Source organism: Panthera uncia (genome assembly GCF_023721935.1).
Source record: "Panthera uncia isolate 11264 chromosome A1 unlocalized genomic scaffold, Puncia_PCG_1.0 HiC_scaffold_17, whole genome shotgun sequence".
Taxonomy (NCBI): Eukaryota; Metazoa; Chordata; class Mammalia; order Carnivora; family Felidae; genus Panthera; species Panthera uncia.
Genome location: NW_026057577.1, coordinates 45,004,695 through 45,026,811, shown reverse-complemented (window position 1 = coordinate 45,026,811; position 22,117 = coordinate 45,004,695). Strand labels below are relative to the sequence as shown.

The 22,117-nt window shown below is 38.1% G+C and overlaps 1 protein-coding gene and 1 long non-coding RNA gene across 2 annotated transcripts in view; both read right to left on the bottom strand.

Moving 5' to 3' along the window:
• The window catches only part of ZSWIM6 (zinc finger SWIM-type containing 6), a 198,593-nt gene that overhangs the window by 152,050 nt on the left and 24,426 nt on the right, over positions 1-22,117 (bottom strand). The window lies entirely within an intron of this gene.
• LOC125935665 (uncharacterized) overlaps positions 11,544-22,117 on the bottom strand; it is a 32,566-nt gene continuing 21,992 nt past the window's right edge. The window contains exon 2 of the long non-coding RNA XR_007461744.1: positions 11,544-22,079. This is a non-coding gene — a long non-coding RNA (uncharacterized LOC125935665). The remainder of the gene's footprint in view (positions 22,080-22,117) is intronic.

Genomic DNA, 22,117 nt, shown 5'->3' with positions numbered 1-22,117 from the left:
GAAGGTCTTTAATCTAAAAGGGAGGAGATTGCTGGTCAGTTGCCTAGCCTCCTTCCTGACAGTAGAGTTATTTTAAAATAGCACCATGCTGGGGCACCTGGGTGGCTCAGTCAGTTAAGCAGCGGACTCTTGATTTCAGCTCAGGTCATGATCTCACAGCTCATGAGTTCAAGCCCCGTATCAGGCTCTGTGCTCAGCGCACAGAGCCTGCTTCAGATCCTCAGTCTCCCTTTTTCTGGCCCTCTCCCGCTCCTGAGCATGCTCTATCTCAAAAATTAATAAATGTTAAAAAAATGTTTTTAAATAAATAAATTAAAATAGCACTATGCTTGAAACTTGGAAAGAAAAAAATCCTAAAAACAAACAAAATATTGAGTGTCTAAAGCTGTTTCAAAAAACAGAATAAGTATGTAAGTTAGATTTTCAAAAAATATTCTCAATCAATAAGCACATTATTTTCCCGGGGGGGGGGGGGTCCATACTTATTGGACACACTATTTACTGTACTTATTTCAGATTAAGAACTGTATCCATTGCTTTGAATTCAGAGAAACTTTACCTGGAAAGTTATTTGGAGGTTAAAGAAATTATAATTAAAATGCTGTTTAAAAACAAGACTATTAGGGCCACCTGGGTGGCTCAGTCAGTTGAGCATCCGACTCTTGATTTTGGCTCAGGTCATCATCCCAGGGTCATGGGATCAAGCCCCCATGTGCAGCAAGAGCCCCGCTTAAGATTCTCTATTTCCCTCTGCCCTTCTCCACTGCCCATGCACTCTCTCTCTCTCTCTCTAAATTAAAAAAAAAAAAAAGTCTATCTCAGGTTTTCTGATTTCCTGACCCTCTATTTCAGTTCATTGCAAATTAGCTCTTTAATTTCCTACCTAACCCCCCTCACTCACCCCAAAAATCAAATTTCTTTCTACAAGGAAGGCATCAAAACTTTACTGCTTTTGGTATAACACTTTTAGTAAACTGAAAAAAAAAAAAAAAACCCGCTAAAGAAAGAATTATTGAGTCCATTAGGGTCCAGTTTATTTTGTCACTGTCTGCTGTGTAACTATAGGCAAGTACTTTATCATAAATAAAAACACATCTCAAGATTATCACTGTTGATGGGCGTCAAAGGCAATGGCAGTACAGTACTCACATAATCCCTCTGTAGAAATCTCAGAGAAGAAATGAGGTGGAAAGGATTCTCTCTTTTGGCTCTGAAATACAGATGTATATTCTGGCTATTTTATAACCAAATGACTGATAACTACATGTAGAGAGAGGGAAAAGATGCATAAGAGAGCACGCAGGACCAGCCACACTGGTCTATCAGATAAACAAGACGCTACTTAGTCTTGGTTGCATTCATCTGGAACAGACCAGCTTGTGGCCTGCATTCCAGTTCTCATTTTTCTAGCATATCTGTATCACTCCATATTCTATCCCTCAACAAAGAACAGAAAGTTTAACAGGTGGACCTCTACTAGCATAACACATGTTAGTTACAACCAACTTCATCTGTTATACAGAAAAAGATATCTACATTCCACATCTCCATGAAAAGCCCCAGTAAATTTCATATTTGTTTTGAATGAATTGTATTATACTTATCTATGCAGTAAACTACATAATGCACTGTGATGGCAGGATCTATTCACTCCACACTGCAAAAATGCTTCAATTGCTAAAGAGAAAACAGTCCTTCTCATGGCACTCAGAAATTTTGACTATATGCAGTTCCAAATGAACAGGGAAAAATATATTCCTCTGATGATCAAAGACATAATATACTGTGTGTTGGTTTTCTACAGCCAAGAGGCCACAGGTACAGACTAGAACAAAATAAACTACAGCAGGTGTCTGTTCACCACTGAGGCATGTGTGCGCCTTCCTTCACACTTTTAGATGAAGCCACGACATCCATCACAATGTTACTTTGAGCTCTTCGTCCAAGACAAATGTAGTTTACTATAAGTAAACTCAGTGTTCTACACAAAAGAAAACTTTCGAGATGATTTTCACTTTAAAATAATTTGCAATGGTATTCTTTAAATATAAGTCCTGGAATGGCTCATACTATAAGGAGGAACAGAAGGAGCAGTACCTCCTTATGAACGTAGGAAGGAGTTTGTGCTTACAATGACGATTCTAAACTAGGGACTGGTAATTACTGGCACAAAAATCAAAGAGAGCAAAAGTCAACACTCAAGAAGACTTCATGGTTAATAATGATTATAGAAGTATAATCCCCCTGGGCTCCAGTCAGCATCTTCCAATAAACAAGTATTTCTTCAGTACTTACTACAGGCCAGAAAATCCTACCCAGCTGAACATTTCCCACACTTCCACCTCTTGAACTGATACCCAGAAAGGGCTCCAGACTTTTATAGAGAATACTGACCCAGATACAATACACTCAGTAACTTCAGTTTTGTCAAGATTTGAAGTCCTAAGAACTATGAATGGATTTTACAGTGCTAGTATTTTCAAAAACTAGATTTAAATATCATAAGAAAACCATTCTACAGATGCTGCTAGGAATATTTTCTGGAGCTCTACTATTATGAGGAAACTACTACTGGATGTCCAAATGCTGGGCATAATTTAAAGCTCTACGAAATCTAGTGTGAGGATAGTGAAAAACAGAACAAAATAGGTCCAAGCCTATTTAAAATCATAAACAAAGCCATTTTCTCATCTTAAACATGACACAAAGAGGCTTAACAGTTTTGTTTACTATCAGATGTAACTTGACATTTGCGTTGCTCATAGTCCTTCTTCCAAGTATGCTCAGACTTTCAGGTCCTTTTGAATAGCAATAACTGGATCTCATACCTGCCTCAGACCAGGATATGCTAGTAACATCAAGATGCAGATATGCATACTTCCACTTTTGGTATATTACCAGGGTAGAAAATTTTTGGTAGGGGGATGTTTATTTTCTTGGGAAGGCATTGTAAAAAGGAAGGTCCGCACTGCTTTATTCTAGTGTTCACTTGATATCCTATAGGGGTGGGTCCAAATATAATTTATTCCTCCTTAAAGACAGCCCTCACAAGGCAAGAACCAATGGAAATGAAAATTTCCTAAAAGAGCTGTTTTTCAGATACGCAGTGGAATAAAAAGGACTTTCCGTTTTTTGTGGTATCAAATTCTTTGTCTTCATATAGTTATCACTATATGAAGTCCATAGTAATTACCAGTCCATAGTTATCAAAACTAGTCGAAGGACCCTCTGGCAAATGAAACTGTAAAAGGCAATGGATTACTCGACCACAAGTAAATCCCTACAATTTTAAGATGACAGTGTACTTCTATGCAGTCGTTTAGACAATAGAGATTTAAAAGAAAAGAGAAGCAATAAAACACACTTCACAAATTCAAAAGATCGTTCCCCAGATAGAAAAAGAATTTCCTTCACAAGGTCTAGCCCAAGAAATTGTAGTAAGCATAAAAACATTTCTCAGTTGATAAAAAGAAGACACAGACTTAATGTTAAATTCCCAACTGTTTTATATCTACCTTTCTAATTTTTATTTGATTTTTATTATGGCTGAAAACTGAAAAAAAAAAATTGAAAGGATATGTTTGCCTCCCAAACTCTCCCCAGGAAACATAAGGTTATCATTTTCTGACTAATCCTTCCAGAAATACTATATGCACTTACACATAAGCAATATAAATGCTTGTATAGTCTCCTTTCTACTCAAGTGGCAGCATAACACAAACTATTTTACATGTTTCTTTTATTTAACAAACATCTGTATCATTACATATCAGTATGGTTCTCCTCATTGTTCTTTTACAACTGCACGATATTCCATTATGTGGAAGGACCATAATTTATTTAACCAGTCTTCCATAATGAACATTTAGGTTGTTTCCAGAGTTTTGCTACCATAAACAATGCTTCAATAAGCTACTTCATTTCAATTCAGCATAAGCTAAATTCCTGGATGTGGAACTGTTACGTCAAAGAGGTCTGTACATTTATAAATCTAATGGATGCTATCAAGTTGCCGTCCATAAAGACTGTGCCAGTTTATAACCCCACACCTATCTAACCTATGCTAACAATGTGTTAAATTTTTTATTTTATCAATGTGATGGGTTGTTTTTAAAGGGCATCTGATGCAGTTTTAATTTGCATTTCTCATAAAATAAGTACCTTTAGATTTAGTGCCATTTGTATCTCATTTACATGAAATCTCCACACATATCCTTTGCTCATTTTTCTACGAATTTGGTCTTTTTCTTACTGATTTGTAGAAAAATTTTATATATAAAGAAAATCTCCTATAATCTTTGAGGAGTTAAATGTTTTCTCAACTTATCTTTTGACTTTGCTTGTGTTAGTTTTTGATATGCAGAGACATTCATTTTTTATAAAGTCTAACTAACTTATGAGTCTTTTTCTTTTATTGCCTCAGAGTTATGTATCAAAGTTGGAAAAACCTACTTCATTCTAAATTGTAAAAAATTTCTCTCCTATTTAGTTCTATTTCTTTTGTGACTTTGCTTTTTAAATTTAAAGCATGATCTACTTAAAATTCATTCTGGTAGAAGTATGAATTATACATTCCACTTTATTTTTTTTCCAGTTGGCTCCCCAGTTATGCCAACACCACTTACTGAATAAATTTCAGCACTGATTTGAGATGCCAATTTTATCATGTCCTGTGTGTTTTGAGGTCTCTTTCCAGTATTTCTACTTTATTCCATTGATCTGTAGATCTACACATGTGCCTTCATCACACAGTTTTAATTAATGTAGCTTAATAATACCTTTCGATATCTTATAGGGCTGGCTCTACCTCTCATCACTTTTTTTTTTCCCTACATTAATTAACATTAGTTTGTCAAGCCAAAGAAAACCCTTTTGGAATTTTTATTAGGGTCACTTCTAATTTACAGACAAACTTGGGGAGCTCATTTAAGCAACAACCCCAATCCCTGGCAATTTTGTTCCACTGAGTACTAATGGTGTGATTCAAGACTTAGTTAAAGCGTTCATATTTCACATTAGCATATCTCCAGTCACAAGATGATGGTCTTCTTCACAGGTAGTGGTGGTGTTTGGCCTTAACCCTCCTCCTACAGACAAAAGGGTCATATGAAAATGTCTGAAAGTCAGAAGTACTGCTAAAACAGCACATTCACTGAGTTTATCCATAGATTAAACATAAATAGGAAGTTATTCTATGGTCACCATATGTTTTCTTAAAATGGAAGCTACAGACACAAGAGTAAAGAACTGAAAAAGGCTTCTACAGATGATCTAGACCAGGTTCTAAGCAACCTTTTCTTCAAAACATATCACACCTATCGTAAAGATTTATTTTATGGACTGTTTCCTAATTTCCCATTCAAAGGATGCTCTAAATTGGAAAATCATGTCCATTCTACCCCAACATTCCTACAGAATTGTTACCACATGTATAGTATCTTTTACCATCATGTAGATGGAAGCAAAAGGAATGATGGATGGGAGCAAAAAGTTGAGAGAAACAATATTTTATATTAACATTTACAAATTATAAACACCTTAACATACACTATCTCATTTAATATACATATGCCTACACATGAAAAAGTACAGAAAAATGAAGAATAATTTTATAAGCAATATTTTAAAACCAAAACATTCATTACTACTATATCCTGTAATTTTAATGCTACAAGTCTTAGATATCAAGAGAAATGTATTCTCTCTGCCGAAAGGTGAGGGGAGCAAGATATGAGATTAAAGATGTATGCAGGGCTAGATCAAGCAGAGACTTACAGACAACAGTTAAGAATTTTACATTTTAGCCTCAAAGAGATTTTAAATAGGGAAAGAACATGATCATAATGGCTTTTTAAAAATTATCTGTGTACAGTATAGAGGAAGGGTTAGTGGTCGTATGGCATGGGAAGATACAGAAAAACTTATTGCAATGAACCAGATCAATAATGGCTGGACTTTGGGTAGCAGCAGTAGTGACCAAGAAAGGATCTGTTTTACAGATACTGAAGAAGTAGCAATGCTAAGACACTGATGGCTTGAACCCAGAGGATGAGGTGCCATTTATAGAACTAGGGGACATATAGGGAAAGGCAAGTTTGTAAGGAAAATACTAAGTTTGAGGCACAAGTGCTGGAAGCAAGTAAAGACATCCAGTGAACAGACTACAGACTGCTGGAGCTCATGAGAAGTAAAGATTTGAAGCTAGAATGTGGAATTTTTCGGAGTAGGTTAAGAGTAGGGAAAGGGCCCAGAAACATGGGTAGAAGGTGACCCAGCAAAGAGAGGCGGAGTTAACCTGAGAGGCAAGAGAAAAACCAAGAGAGTTTAGAATTATAAAAGTCAACTGAAGACTATGTTACTAGAAAGAGCGGTCAGGTCAGCTTCGTTCAGTGTTGTTCAGCTGTTAAATAAGATGAAAATGAGAAGAACACATTGCATTCAGTGACGCTGGGATCCTTAACAGGCATAACTTCAGTGGAGTGACAGGGACAAAGACCAGAGGGCAGCGGACTGAGGAATGAAGCTGAAGGTGAAGAAACAGAGTGACATCACTCTTCCAAGAAATACAAATATGAAAACAAACAAACAAGAAAGGTTACTGAGGGAAAGAATGAAGTGGGAAGGCTTGGGTGTCAAATGAGAATTTTTTGTAAAGAAGAAAAGCCTTCCTAATGTTTAAACGGTATTTATACACAATAGTAATACGGAAAAAAGAGTTATCCCTTCCCCTTTTGATAATGTCCCCCAAATTAATACAGAAAACAAACTGGATTGCTGTTCATTTCTGAGGATGGTCTGTCTTATTAAGGTAGTGAGAAATATCAGCCATCAATAAATGGAATTTCTTTGCTCCTAAAGATAAGCTCTAATAAATTAACAAAAAACATCAACAATAAATCTCTAAAAAAATAAAATCAATCCGAAAATCTTTTACGTAGACATACAAGAGTTCATAAGAGAAGTCTGCATGCATTTAAATCATATCAGAACTTTAGGATGCTCACATCAAAACAGAAAATGGAATTCAAAGTTCATATTCCTAATGTTCAACCAGGAATTGGTAAATTCTGAAATATACTTTCTCAAAATAATCACATAAAGGAAAATAATCTGTAAATCCAATAGGTCAACTTCCTCTGATTCTTCCACAGATTAAAGGTTTTACAGTTGCCTTGAAATAAAAGGAAACTGATGATTTCATGAATGGTCTGGTTATTTACACCCCTTGAGGCTCATACACAGCACAACTAATGGTTTTGCCTTGAGGCAAGAGATTTAACATATTGCCCTTCTAACTGCTCCCTGGACACTGTACACAGGCCACGTGTTTCTCAAGTACAGATTCCTATATAACACTCACCTTTAGAGAAAAAAAAAAAAAATCAAAGATAAATATCTCACCAAATACTTCTGAACCAATAAAACTGTTTGTAATATCCAAACCCTAACAAATCACCATGCCAAACACTAGCTAATACACCCAATAAATTCTGGTTCTCTGACCAGGTTTCTCTAAAATAAAAGTGATTTAGGTGAAGACATTAACTTCTGAACATTTAGTTGTACTACAAATGCAGTGCCAATTTTGAAATTTCAAACATGACAAATTTCATTCCTGAGGAACATCTCTTATGCCTTCATAATAAGCACAGGCACTTAGGAAAGTGATCCATTTTATAGGAGCTTACAACATAAAAATTAAATCTCAGTAAAGAGATAATTTTTAAAAAGAGAACAAAAATAGAACTGAGTATTAAACTTCTGGAAAGGTGAGAAACATTCTCTATACTTAGAAAAGAAAGCACAATGGAAAATTGTTTAAATTCCGAAAGTAAAAAAAATCTTACAAATGTCCAAAAATGGCAACTAAAATCTTGGCAAGATGGTAACACCTGCCCAACATCCCCCACTCCCGGGGGCAGATGCGAGGTGGGGACTGAGCCAACTGTCTCCAGAACTCATGCTTTCCACCACTGTGTTCCTTTACCCAACCTTTACTAACAGGTGAGGAGGACAGGAATAAAATTCCTGAAATAGGAAATGTGACTAATAAGCAAACACACAGGAAAATATTCAACTTCCCGAGTGACCCAAAAATTTCACATTAAAACAACAGGTAACTTTTGTTTTATGCCAACTTTGGTAACTTGCTAACTGGGCAAAAATTTAAAACCACAGTAATATCTAGAACTGGTAAGTGGTGTGTGAAACTGGCAGGGAATTTGGCAATATGTACACAGAGCCTTAAAAACATCCCCATGCCCTTTCATCCACAGTGTCCACTTCTAGATGTCTATTCTAAAGCGGGGGGGGGGGGGGGGGGGGGGATAAAACATGGACAGAGCAGAGGGGGGTGCTTACTACATATGCTCAAAGATGCTTTTCTGGCAATTATTCATAAAATGAAAACCTGGAAACAACCAAAATATGTCCAAAATAAGAAAAATATGGTCGTGTAAAATGGGATAAATCCACTGGTTTATTATACATCGTCAGTCATGAAAAGTTGGGATACGTGAGTGGCTCCGTCGGTTAAGTGTCCGACTTCGGCTCAGGTCATGATCTCACAGTTCACACCCCGCATCAGGCTCTGTGCTGACAGCTCGGAGGTCAGAGCCTGCTTCAGATTCTATGTCTCCCTCTCTCTTAGCCCCTCCCCTGCTTACACACACACTTACACACACACACACACTCTCTCTCTCTCTCTCTCTCGCTCAAAAATAAATAAAACATCAAAAAAATAAAAAATAATTATAACAGGTATATAAAAAGAAAAATGTTTTTCTAATATATTCTCTTTTTTTTAACATTCATTTATTTATTTTGAGAGAGAGAGAGCCCATGAGCTGGGAAGGGGCAGAGACGTAGAGGGAGAAAGACAATCCCAAGCAGGCTCTGCAATGTCAGCACAGAGCCCGATGTGGGGCTGGATCTCAAGAACTGAGAGACCATGACCTGCGCCAAAATCAAGAGTGGGACACCTAACCAACTGAGCCACCAGGAGCCCCAAGAAAACTGCTTTTCATACATTGCATTGTCAAACCAAAAAAGAGCTGGATACAAAAATGTACAGATGATAGAAACCCCTTTTTAATGCACAGGAAAATACAAAAAAGAAAAACACTAAAATTAGACTATAATTGGTTAATGTGATGGTACAGAATGGTTTTTCCCCCACTATCGTGCAAAAATCTCAAAATGTGGTTTAATTACTTTTATTTTAATAAATCTTTGAAAAATGAGTGCTTTACAGACCATGTGCAAATTTAAAATATAAGAACAGAAATTTGAGTGTTCTTTGACATTCTTTTCCCAAAAAAGAAAAATAGAAAGTACAATAAAGATTCCTCAGGTAATTTGTTATGTATGATCCAAATTCCACTGTACAAAGGATGCAAAAAACAATTGATTGTGAGCCTACCTAGGACTTTAGAAATTACTCCACTAGTTATTTTATTTTAAATGCAGTCGGAAAGCCATTTGATTTTTAACCTGGTATGTTTTATTATGTGACTTATGCTACAGCCTCCATTTTCTAGTTTTTTTGTAAAATCTGACATCCTCAGTACTTAGCAAAATGTCTGCTGGAAAAGAGCTACTTGTACTAAGAAAAAACTTTGTTAGGTAAAAATCATATTTAATAATATTCTAAATCTTAATAATGTGTCCCATGCTAGCAGGACAGTTCCTGAGACCACAGGGAGTTTGGTTCTTACACAAGCATACAGAGCTATGCTTGAGTAGAGGAAACACTAATGTCCCACAAGTGAGGATAATCACAAACCACAACTCAAGTAAGCAGACATACATAGACTGTCCACATCCAATAACACCTGTGCACAGTATTAGAACATTTCTGAAAGAACTGGATAGCCTACCCAAATGACTAAAAAAAAAGTCCAGCTAAACCTCCATGTCACCCTAAGCTTGACACTAGGAAGATCAATTCTAGCCAACCATAAATCAATACATTTATTACAAGAGACTTTGAGACCTGTTTCTTTTAGCTATTACATGAAATGGTGGCTGGGATGCCTGGATGGTTCAGTTGGTTATGCATCCAACTCTTGATTTTGGCCCAGGTCATGATCTCACAGTTCATGAAATCGAGCCCACGTCAGGCTCCATGCTATAGCGTAGAGCTTGCTTGGGATTCTCTCTCTCCCTCTCTCTCTCTGCCCCTCACCCAATCTTTCTTTCTCTCTGTCTCTCTCTCAAAATAAATAAACTTTTAAAAATGTGATTGGTAGCTTAGTCAGTGAAGCGCCTGACTTCAGCTCAGGTCACAGTATCATGGCTTGCAAATTCAAGCCCCACGTAGGGCTCTGTGCTGACAGCTCAGAGCATGGAACCTGCTCTGAATTCTGTGTCTCCCTCTCTCTGCCCCTCCCCTGCTCATGCGCTAGCACTTGCATGCTCTCGCTCTCTCTCAAAGAATAAATATTTTTAAAAGTTTTGTTTTTTTCTTAAATAATGGTTAACAAAAGGCTCATTTATGAAGTTTAACCCAATGATGAAATTATTTCATTCAACTTGGGCTTTCACTTACCTATGCTCAGAGACCTTTTGATTGTTATAGGAGATAAATTCTATGATAGGGAATGTGAGATTTAGCTCCCCAAGAACTGCCACATTTATTACTAAAACTACTGGGTCTTCAGATCTTATAACAATACATGAATCTGTATCTAGTACCAAAGGAAGTGATTGCTAAAACCACCAACAAACATTTGTACAACACTTCATAGTTTTAAAAAGGCATCATATATAAAATATTTGATAACTAAAATGTATCTAGACCTTTCTTTATAGCACTCCCTCAAGGTGCTCCCTTCACACATTATATGCCACCTCACATTCCAACCAACCTTTTAAGTTAAGCAAGGCAGGTATTAAACGATGAAGCTGAGGCTCAGAAAGCTTAAGTGATTTGCCCAAGTTCACATAGCTATTAAATGGCAAAGCAGAAAGTACACTTTGGGGTGAAGGACACTTTTGCGTGCCTCTCCTCTCCGTGCCAGAGCTCCATCAGAGAGCTGATGGACTTGCATCTTGTGCAGGCAATGTGATCAAAGGGAAACTTTGTGATGACATCCCTGATATATGTCCTTTCTTGGTAGCCAGCCAGCAGTAAGACTTGTTTCATCTAATGACACACATAATAGAAAACCCACAGTTCTTTACCCAAAAGGCAAACTGATAATTAAAAAGGTAAGCCTCCTACTGAGCCAAAGCCCTGACTTTTTTTTTAAGGATTTATTTAAAAGTTCAGGAGCAAATACCATAAAGGAAAATCAAAGGCAGACCTCTGAAAGGTTTTGTTTCACCTTCTTTTCTAATGTTTATAGATCAAGCAAAACAACATCTCAGTATCTAAAATGGCAATGCCAATTATCCTAACTTATAGTGATAAATGATGACCCTGTGTAAGTATTAATACTCTTTAAATATTTCAGCTGCGTAAAATGTTCCTAGGATGTATTAAACATCTATCTTCTTAAATATAAAAAAATTACTTATGTGTCTGCTGTGAATCATTAGTAACTGTATTTTATATAAAGTATAGTAGCTAACGTGTTCCGAGCTCTTAATATGTGCTGGGCACTGCGTTATTTACATACAAAGTCTCACTGAATCCTCACAATAACCCTATGATGTAAGTACAAACAACTTTAAAATCCAGTGCAATATTTTATAAATACAGAAACAGAGGCAATGAACATTAGTTAAAAAAATCAGAAAGTAACAGAACTACAATCTGAAGCTAGAAAGTCTAACCACTATATTATACTGCCTCCCTGTGCTCTGGCCTGTTCTCTTCTGGGGACTGGAGATTATGGGAAAGGCACGAACTCTGGAATCCGACTACCAAGATTCATATGCTAGCTCCCCTGCTCAATAATGAGTCTTGGAAAAGCTAGAGAAAAAAATCTCTCACTTTTCTCAGCTACAAAATAAATGTAAGAGTTGATACAACAGTTCTTGCATGATGGAGCTGTTATGAGGAGAGAGTGTGTAATATGCTTGGTAAACAGAACTGACTCAAGTAGAGGACTCAAGAAGATCAGTAAGCAATAGCACAGTGATTCTTCAAGGAAGAGTGAGGTGTTGGGGGCTTTGGTCTCACACCAAATGGCCTCAAAATGCTTTTGGTGAGTTCTTGAATCTTTTTTTTTTTGTTTTTTTTTTTAAGGTTTTACTTTCTCAAACTATCACTTTCTCAAGCTGGCACTCTTGGATGCTAACCTGCCTATATGGAGCTTACCCTTCTTTCCCCTCTTCCACATCTCCTTCAAATACACTGTTAACTAGAAAGGGAAACAGTCAGACTTTCTAAAATGATCTCTTAAGAAGAAATACAGATTGTAAAGGAGGATTTAGGGTCTCCTAATTAGGTAAGAGGAAAATAGGGCCGGACTTTTTAGAGTGCTTTTTTTTTTTTTTTTTTTTTTTTTGCTTAGTCAGCTTGTGATATTTTTTTTTTTTCAAAAGTGTAGAAAATACCCTACGTTTTAGGCTTACAGATAAGCAGGGTCTTGCTGGAGCACACTAGAATGGGCCACTGCTACGGCTCCATCAAATCAGATACACAAAGATGGTGAGGGAAGGCAGGCTAGTACACTGCACTGCCCAAAAGAGTCCACAAAAACACAAACAACCCTCTTCCTCTGGCTCACTATAAGGGTTAAGGGAGGTAAGAGGTGATGCCTAACACAAGTAAGAGATAGGTCTTGGGGTCTGAGGCACCGTATTGAAGAGGAACGAAAGTACATTGAAAACATCCTCATCTTAGACACACCTGCCCGGGGACTGCCAGGTGTAGTGGATCAAGAGAACAGCTTTTCTGCACACTACAACTCAGTGCTGTGTTGCAAGGCAGCCCCACGCAAACCCACATGCTCTCTATCAAGGCAGCAGAGAGAAATGACTCTGACTTTTAGTGATGGGCCCATTAGACAAACTTAAGTACCAAAAACCACTAAGTGTTAGAAGAGAATATAATCACACTGTTTACTGTGAGGCTGGCTTCGCTGGATTAAAATAAAAGCACACAAGGGAGGGGTGAAATGGAGGTGATCATACAAAATGTATTTGAGATACCTCAAAAATAGAAGCTGTCAAATGTGAACAAAGTTTAAAATATTCCACTTTTATTACAGCAACTATATCAACCACTGCTATATTTCTGTGTCATACCCTTATAACTGCCATTTCTCAAAATTTGCCATTTTTCAAAATTCGGCAAGTCATTCATTCCCCACCCAAGAAGCTGGTCTAGGAATTATTTCCACAGAAACAAATTCCTGTTTTTAACCCCAAACCCTTGTTATTACCTACGTTTATGAACATGACATTCCACAATGGAATCTTTTAAAATAGTTAAGTTCAGGGGCGCCTGGGTGGCTCGGTCGGTTGGTTGAGTGTCTGACTTCGGCTCAGGTCACGATCTCGTGGTCGATGGGTTCGAGCCCTGCGTCTGGCTCTGTGCTCACAGCTCAGAGCCTGGAGCCTGCTTTGGATTCTATGTCTCCTTCTCTCTCCACCCCTCCCTCACTCACACTCTGTCTCTCTCTGTCTCAAAAATAAACATTAAAAAAAATTTTTTTAATAAAAAAATAAAAGTTAAGTTCATTGATATAATCGATAAAATATGTTACATTCCAAAAGGCCAGGAAATGTATAGGCCAGAGACAAGGAAACTTTTTCAGTAAACGACTTTTTCTATTTTAGGTTTTGCAGGCCATAAAAATCTCTGTCACAACTACTCAATTCTGCCCTTGTACCACAAAAGCAGCAAAGACAACCTGCAAAATAATAAGCACAAATATGTTCCAATCAAATTTTATTTATGAACCCTGAATTTTAAATTTCATGTAATTTTCATATGTCACAAAACATTATTCTTTTGATTTTTTTTCCTCCAACTATTAAAATAACATAAAACCCAATCTTCGTTCTGCATGCTACATAAAAACTGGTGGCAGGTCAGATTTAGCCAATGAAACATACTTTTTGGATCTTTGACATAATACTAATACTCGCAAATGAAGGGGCGCCTGGGTGGCTCATTCAGTTAAGTGACTGGCTCTTGATTTCAGCTCAGGTCATGATCTCATGGTTCATGGGATCGAGCCCTGGGTCAGGCTTCTGCACTGACAATGCGGAGCCTGCCTGGGATTCTCTCTTTCTCTCTCTCTCTCCCCTTACCCCACTCATGTGCACACACACCCACTCTCTCTAAGAATGAATAAAATAAACTTTAAAAAAATGAAAATGCAAAAAACCCCACTGACTTGCAATTTTGAAATGAGGTTCCCTTCAAATATAGAGGTGGTTGTTAAACAATGTGCTATTGTGCTTTTGAATTCAAAAAGATGGAAAAGATGCTTTACAATTTAAAAATCCTGGCTTCTAAAGTTAACACCAAAATGTTAAATAAGACTGTGTATTTGTAATAATCTTTAAACATGTATGAACTTCCCTCAGGAATGACTTAAACTTCTGCAATGTTCATATTATTAAGCACAGTATTTTTAGGTCCATCGTAGCACAGCTAAGAGCTCCCCCCATCCCTGCATAATCCCTATAGGTCAACTAACCAACCAGTAAGTCACTGTGCCAACTGTAAATTTCTTCAGCATGATACAAGCTATTTCCTGAAGCTTTATTAGAATAAATGTTGGGTCTAAAATATGCAAACACTCTTGGATCAGAGAAGAGGCTTTTGAGAACATTGGATTAGTCAACCTTCTGTGAGCTTAGCAGAAGCGTGCAAGGTAAGTACCTATAAAATCTTATTATAGCGAGTTCTGTTATAGATATATTCAAACCAGGTAGTATATAATCCGACAATTTCCACATGTCTGTAGGTGACTGAGAGTATCCTTACCAATTCTAACTAATAAACAATTCTGAACCGAAAGCTAGCTCTGATTCCATACTGAATCTCTTGAGGAATTTACATGATCACTCTTATATGGGATAACCTTTTAAACTGGGGTTGTTGCCTATAATAACTCTTTTCAACTTGGTCCGCCTCAGTGGACTCTGATCAAACACCTTTCCTGTGTGCATTGCCCTCTGTGGGGTGGGGAAAGAAGGATGCAGTCAAATTAGAGGAAATAAGCTTCCTCATTTTAACAACTTTTTTCAAGCAAGTGTCAGAGCTGCCAAGTAGGCAGGTGTTAAAGAAAACAGAGCTCTTCATCATGAACCTCAGGGGAAAAAGAGACAAATTGAAACCAGAATATGATTTACCTCAGGTATCTGAAAGTCAGTGATTCACTTGGAACAAACATGTATTGATCTGGGATATCAAAATCTCTTAAGCATTTGAAGGAAAAAAAATATATATATGTATATAATATATGTGGGCCAGACATTTGTTTTGTACCTGGGAATTCTAATTGGTTGCATTTTCATAGCTTTTTAAAGCCATTAGTAATTCCATTTATCCAGATCTTGCTCATACAGGGAAAGGTCAGAAATACAGTTTCCTAGGAGGGTCAACCAACTAGTGGTTGGATTATCAGTGACCCCAAGAAGAGCAGTACAAGAAACTTTTGGCTTCCTGAAATAGGGAAAAACAAGGAATCTGTTCAAGCCTTCTTTCATAATGATGTATTGCACTCTAAATATTTATGGTCCCCAAATATGTGGACAGACTCTCCTCAACTTGAAGTATCTCTAACACATCTAGTGGCTCAAGAACAGTGTTTTTCAAATAGTAGGTCACAAACCATTAATGAGGTAGATGTGGGTCACAGAGAACATCTTTTAATGAAATGAAACTGAATGCTTTTGAAAACATCAAGTATGTCATCTTTTAAAGGTAATTACTGTCTTTGTGAAACTTTGGTTCCTATTATTTATAGTAATGTATGTTTGTGCACAGCTGTGATATAGTTTCTTACGGATTCTATGTCTCCCTCTCTCTCTGCCCCTCCCTCACTCACACTCTGTCTCTCTCTGTCTCAAAAATAAACATTAAAAAAAATTTTTTAATAAAAAAATAAAATAGTTAAGTTCATTAATATAATCGATAAAATATGTTACATTCCAATGTATGGCATGAAATTCCCACCAAATCTAAATAGACTTAAGAAGTAAATAAGCAACCAGGAGAGCAGTCAGACCTGGAAACCAAAATTGGGTAGTAATCATCACTTGGTAGCATAGAAGAATTTGGGGGTGATTGGTATCACCTACGTAGGAGAAAATAGCCCAGCCTCAGGTGCCGGGGACACATATAGTTAGAGGTTTGCTAAAGGAAGAACCAACCACCTAAACCAAAGGAAGGAGTGGCCAGGGAGCCGAGATTCCCCTGCAGGCTTCCTCTAAAGCAGGCAAAGTCAATAAAACTAAAAGTTAAAAACAGAGGTATAAACCTTTCAATTTCCCATTTTTACAAAATAAAACATGAATGAGGGAGGGCTGGAGGATGTTTATGAGTAAAGAAGATAAATTCTACGGAATCTGGAAACACTCTATTTTTTTTTCAGCTTATTTATTTATTTTGAGAGAGAGGAAGAGGGAGGAAGATAGGGAGGCACAGACAGAGAGAAGAGAGAGAGAATCACAAGCAGGCTCTGCATTGTCAGTGTGGGCCCGAAGCGTGGTTTGACACAGGGGTCGAACTCACAAACCATGAGATCAGGCATGACCTGAGCTGAAATCAATAGTCAGACGCTTAACAGAATGAGTCACCCAGGTGCTCCAAAACGCACTTATCCTAATGGTGTGTGTGTGTGTGTGTGTGTGTGTGTGTGTGTGTGTGTAGGAATACTTAGATGAGTATTTTATAATGGGTCTTTTATATCAAGAGAGGATGTTGGTATCCACTTAAACCATCTATCTGCATGTCTGATGGCAAGACATGGATGAATCACATGACAGTTAACCATTTTAGGGTTGTCCACTGGCTTTATAAAGAAATCAAACCATATTACAGTGAACCTTATCTTTAAAATGTATTTTGCACTATCTTCTTGCAAATCTCACACTAAATTCCATCCAAAGAAAGGGATTCTTAATCTGGAAGCACATGCTTTCAGCATAAAGTATAATGGAATAACTGGATTGCCCTTTTGTTTAGACTGGAGTTGTTCCAAAGCTATTATTCTGAGCACCTGTCAATAAAAGCCACAGCCTCTAATGTTCTAGGCAGCAGCCTCATTTGGAGGTAATGGGGCTCTCTTGCAACTTACATGAAGATCTATCATCATGACTACTTTAAATGCCTGTGCCCTACTTCATAACTTTTACAAATAACACATTAGTACTCTTGATCTTAATAAAACAGGATGTTTCGTGGAGTGGGAAGGCAACTTCCTCTTTCAATACGAGAAGCAACTACTGCTTGCGACACTAGTTTGTGACAAAATCAGAACGATGATACTGAAATGGGCCTTAAAACTGATCTTGCCCAGTTTCTTCACTTAACAGATAAGAAAGTGGGAGCTTCTCCCAGGTGGTCCAGAGGAAAGAATCTGGCTGTCAGAGCAAATCAGATGAGGGTTTCAACCCCAGTTCTATTACTGGTTCATCACAAAGAGTTAGTTTCTTCATCTGTAAATAAGGGTAACAAACAAGCAATCTCACACAGGAGAACTTAAATGAAGCAACACATTTGAAGCACTTAGCACAGTGCTGGTACATAGTAGATACTCAGAGTGAGACTGTCTCCTTCAGTCATCCTACTCTCTTCCTCCTTGCCCAGGGCAGAACACAAATTGAAACCCTGCTCTGACTTGTCTGACTTCATAACACACAAAGGAAAAAGGTCATAAGAACTGTATACATGAAGATTTTATTGGTCCTGATTTAAATATAAAATTAACATTAAGCAGCTTCTTATAATACACTAAAATCCAAACTCAAGGCAAGATATGGCAATGGTTTAAGGAATGGGAAGAAAAAGAAAAAAACCAAAGAGCCTCAGTGAGATAAGGGGAAAATAAAGCAAGTCAGCATCATAGAAATCAAGGTTGGAATCCCATATAAATAGGTATCCATCCGTATCAAAAGTCAGAAATAGATTAAAGACAAATAGAAACTGAAATAACCCATTATATTAGCTATAAAATCAATAGGGACCAGAAGACAGGTTCCAGAGGTTGAGGTGAAAAACTGTTGCCAGTAAGAGATATCAAAGAAAAGTAAGTGCAGGATAAGCAAAATCAATGGAAACAGCTGCTCATTTGAAGTGCTCAGCAATAAGGAGAAAAAGCAAATAATAACCATGTGTGGAGGCAAGATCAAAGTGCAGAGGCTAAGAGCACACACTCTGAAACCAGACTACCTACATCCACATCTCAACTCTGCCAAGCTGTATCTGTGTGACCTTCTCCCATGACTTGGTCTCCACACCTGTAATATAAGGATAAAAACAGTACCCACTGTGCTGGTTATTTTTCTGTTGGTTCTCTTCTCTTCTCTATTATTACATAGGAGCTGGAAATCTATAAACTGTATTTTCCAAACTCCCTTTACCAACTACCTTCCTCTTGGATATGGTGGCAGGAGATTCCAAGGTGAGAGCAAGAAAAATGTCTTTGTTTCCTGTTCCTGGTGGTACCTCCACAAGCAGCCACAGACAGCCAGAGGCTCCAGCAGCATCTGTGGGGGTTCCAAAGCAGCAGAACCAATGAAGATCTCCAGCAAATCTGTAGAGCATACAGTTTATGCAGCAGCTGACAACTGATTAACATTTCCTTCTCCTTTTTGTTCCTCCAACATTCATCTACACACACACACACACACACACACACACGCACGCACGCACTTACTCTCTCCTCCTCTCCTTTCTCCTCCTCTTTGTTCCCTTCTCCTTTTTGCTCCAACACACACCTTTTTCTTTTTGTTCCTCCAGCTCTTCCAATACCACTGTAACCAATTTCCTGCATTAAACCCTTCGGTGCTTAAAACATTCCGTGCGCTTTATTTTCCTGACTGGACACTAACTGATAACACGTACTTTTTTATGGCTATTATGAGAATAGAAGGAGTTTTAAAATGTGCTTAGATCAGAACCTAGCATTTTATAAACGTTAACACTTACTTCTCTGCAAGCATCTTAAAATCCCCATGTCCAAAATCAAGTTCCTTGTCGCCTATACAAGACTCTAATTCTGAAAATAGTCTTGAGTCATCCTTTCCTTCAACCAGACTCCAAATGTGAGTCACCTTTCTCCTTATCAATAAGCAGAATTTGGGGTTCCCACTTCAAGAAGCACTTTCAACCTCTATTCGCCAATAATAAAGTGCAAGCCTTTATTATCCCTCATCTAGCCTGGATCAATGTCTTTCCCTCCCGAGGGATGTATCAGCTTGCAGGCTTCAGTTCACTCTACACTGCCCCAGAAGGATTTTCCTAAAAGGAATAGGGGAAGTGTCACCACCAGTGTTGCCCAAAGTCATGAGCTCATTCAATCTCATAAAGGCCCTCCTGAAGCCAACCGCAGCCTACTTTCTTAACAGTAATTCCCACTATCCTGCTTCCTATTTGCATCCCCAAATCTTACCCTCCAACCACATCAGAAATCCTTGGCAGACCCCAAGTTCCCTCTGCCCTTTGCTCCCACTCTACCTTTGCACAAGATAATTCCTTCCATGCACCACCCCCTCTACAGAACCTTTACTAGATCCTTTCCACCTCAAACAGATCTAACCTCCATTCTTACTATTTCACCAAATAATACTATCATAACTTAACACTATATGTTTGCGTTATAACTTGTAAATATTGAGCTCTTCACAAGACTAGGACCTCCTGAATGCCCTCTATAGAGCAGAACTTCCCAATATGAGAGCTGAAAGTTTTAAGATACTGATATCTCACCTCTTGGGGCAGCCATCTGGGGCTACCAGTCCAGTGGCAGCTTGTCTGTAGTTTAAAACCTCCTATCCCCATGTCCTGTACAAAGTATTACTTTCAGTGTGTTCTGAAGTAAAAGAGATTGGAAGTACTGCTCCAGAAGCATCCCACTCAGCACCTTTCACACAAAACAGCTCTGGTCTTCCACCAGACCTCATGAAATATAACTCCCCCATTTCAATGCCTTAATTGGAAGCATTCGCTATTATAAAAACTTAGAAGTTAAGGGGGCCTGGGTGGCTCAGTGGGTTAAGCGTCCAACTTCATGAGTTCAAGCCCCATGTCAGGCTCTGTGCTGACAGCTCAGAGCTTGGAGCCTGCTTCGGATTCTGTGTCTCCCTCTCTCTCTGCCCCTTCCCCGCCCGCTCTCTCTCTCTCTCTCTCTCTGTGTCTCCCTCTCTCTCTGCCCTTTCCCCGCCCGCTCTCTCTCTTTCTCAAAAATGAATAAACATTTAAAAAATTTTAAAAAACTCAGAAGTTAAATGAAAACTATACCCATTCCTTACTTAACCTACAACTTTTTTTCTTAACTTACGAAATGTGTATATAAGAAAGTCAGTGAAGAAAAAGCACAGATCTTTCAAATATAAGAAAAACAGATATTCTAGACTCATTTGCATTCAGAAATATTAGATTGGATTTTGGACCATTAAACACATAATTGGATTCTATCTAAAACAGTCTATTGGAATTCAGAACACAGTTCCCCTCAAGGAGGGAAACTGTGGTTAGCTTCTTAGCTTCCATTTGTTATAAACAGTATAAAACAATACTGTTTCAAATATTAGTTAAATACCGCTGTCTGGGAAGAAAAAACACATTCATTTAGAAGGATAAGGAAATGCATGACTTTCTGCATGGATTCTGAGGGCATCTTCAGGATCCTTTCAAGGGCTTAAAAGGTTCAAGACACAATTTCTAACTTTACTTTGAAAATCTGAAACTTGCATTTTCCTTGTTATAGGCCTATCACTGTAATTACCCTTTTCCTATCAACTACAGTTTAATCAAAGCTGAAACAGCAAAAGAAACAGGGAGAAGAGAGAAGGCTGGAAAATTCAAGGGGAGAAATGTAAATACTGCAGGCAAAGAGGACATAACACAAAGGAAGAACTACACTCTAAGAAACAAATGAAAAAGGGAAATATGAAAAGAAAAACATCCAGGATATTCCAGGACAGCTGGCAGAGAAACTGATGAAACAAATTTCCCACATTTGCCACACAACAGTGCTAACAATCAAGGACAGCTTTGTAGCCCTTCAAATAAGAAGAGGATTAAAGTAAGTTCTAGAGTAGGGGCAAAATAAGTCTTTCAAAGGTATATGGCAATGTTTCCCACACTTACAGATGCTGATCCCTGAAAACACTTCCCTGGCCATCAATAAAATTATAAAAGGATATGTGTGTGTTCATAAAGCTAAATTTAGGGGTGCCTGGGTGGCTCAGTTGGTTAAGTGTCCAACTTAGGCTCAGGTCATGATCTCACAGTTCATGAGTTCGAGCCCCACATCAGGCTCTGTGCTGACAGCCCGGAGCCTGGAGCCTGGAGCCTGCTTTGGATTCTGTGTCTTCCTTTCTCTGCTCCTCCCCCACTCACATTCTCTCTCTCTCGAAAGTAAACATTAAAAATTTTTTAAAAATAAAAATAAAAAAATAAAGCCAAATTTATCCCAATTAAGAAGATGTCCTCTATTGTGAGATTATTTTTTGGTATTAAAATGCCTTAAAATTTTTTAATTATTGGCACAGGGGTGACTCAATTAAGCATCTGACTTCGGCTCAGGTCATGATCTCACAGTTGATGAGTTCAAGTCCCACATCGGGTGAGCACCAGCCCTGCTTCAGGTGAGCCCTGCTTCTCTCTCTCTCTCTCTCTCTCTCTCTCTCTCTCTCTCTCTCTCCCCCAATCTCTCTCTCTCTCCCCACCCCCCACCTCGTGGGATTTTCTCTCTCTCCATCTCTCTCTGTCCCCTCACTCACTTGCACCCTCCCCTCTCTCTCAAAAAAAAAATTTTTTTAATTATATCAAAATATTGTTTTGTTTTGAAGTATAAATACTAAACGTGCCAGTCCTAGGCCTATTCCTACAGATACATACTTTGAGAGTTCCTTAGCTCAGGAAAGTTGATCACTGCAGACATCATTTCTCAGGCTCCCAGGTCACCTGGCTTTTCTCCGGGTTCAGTCTATGGGAAGCATTCCTGGAGAATTGACAGGTGGAAATAAGGGAGGAGCCACG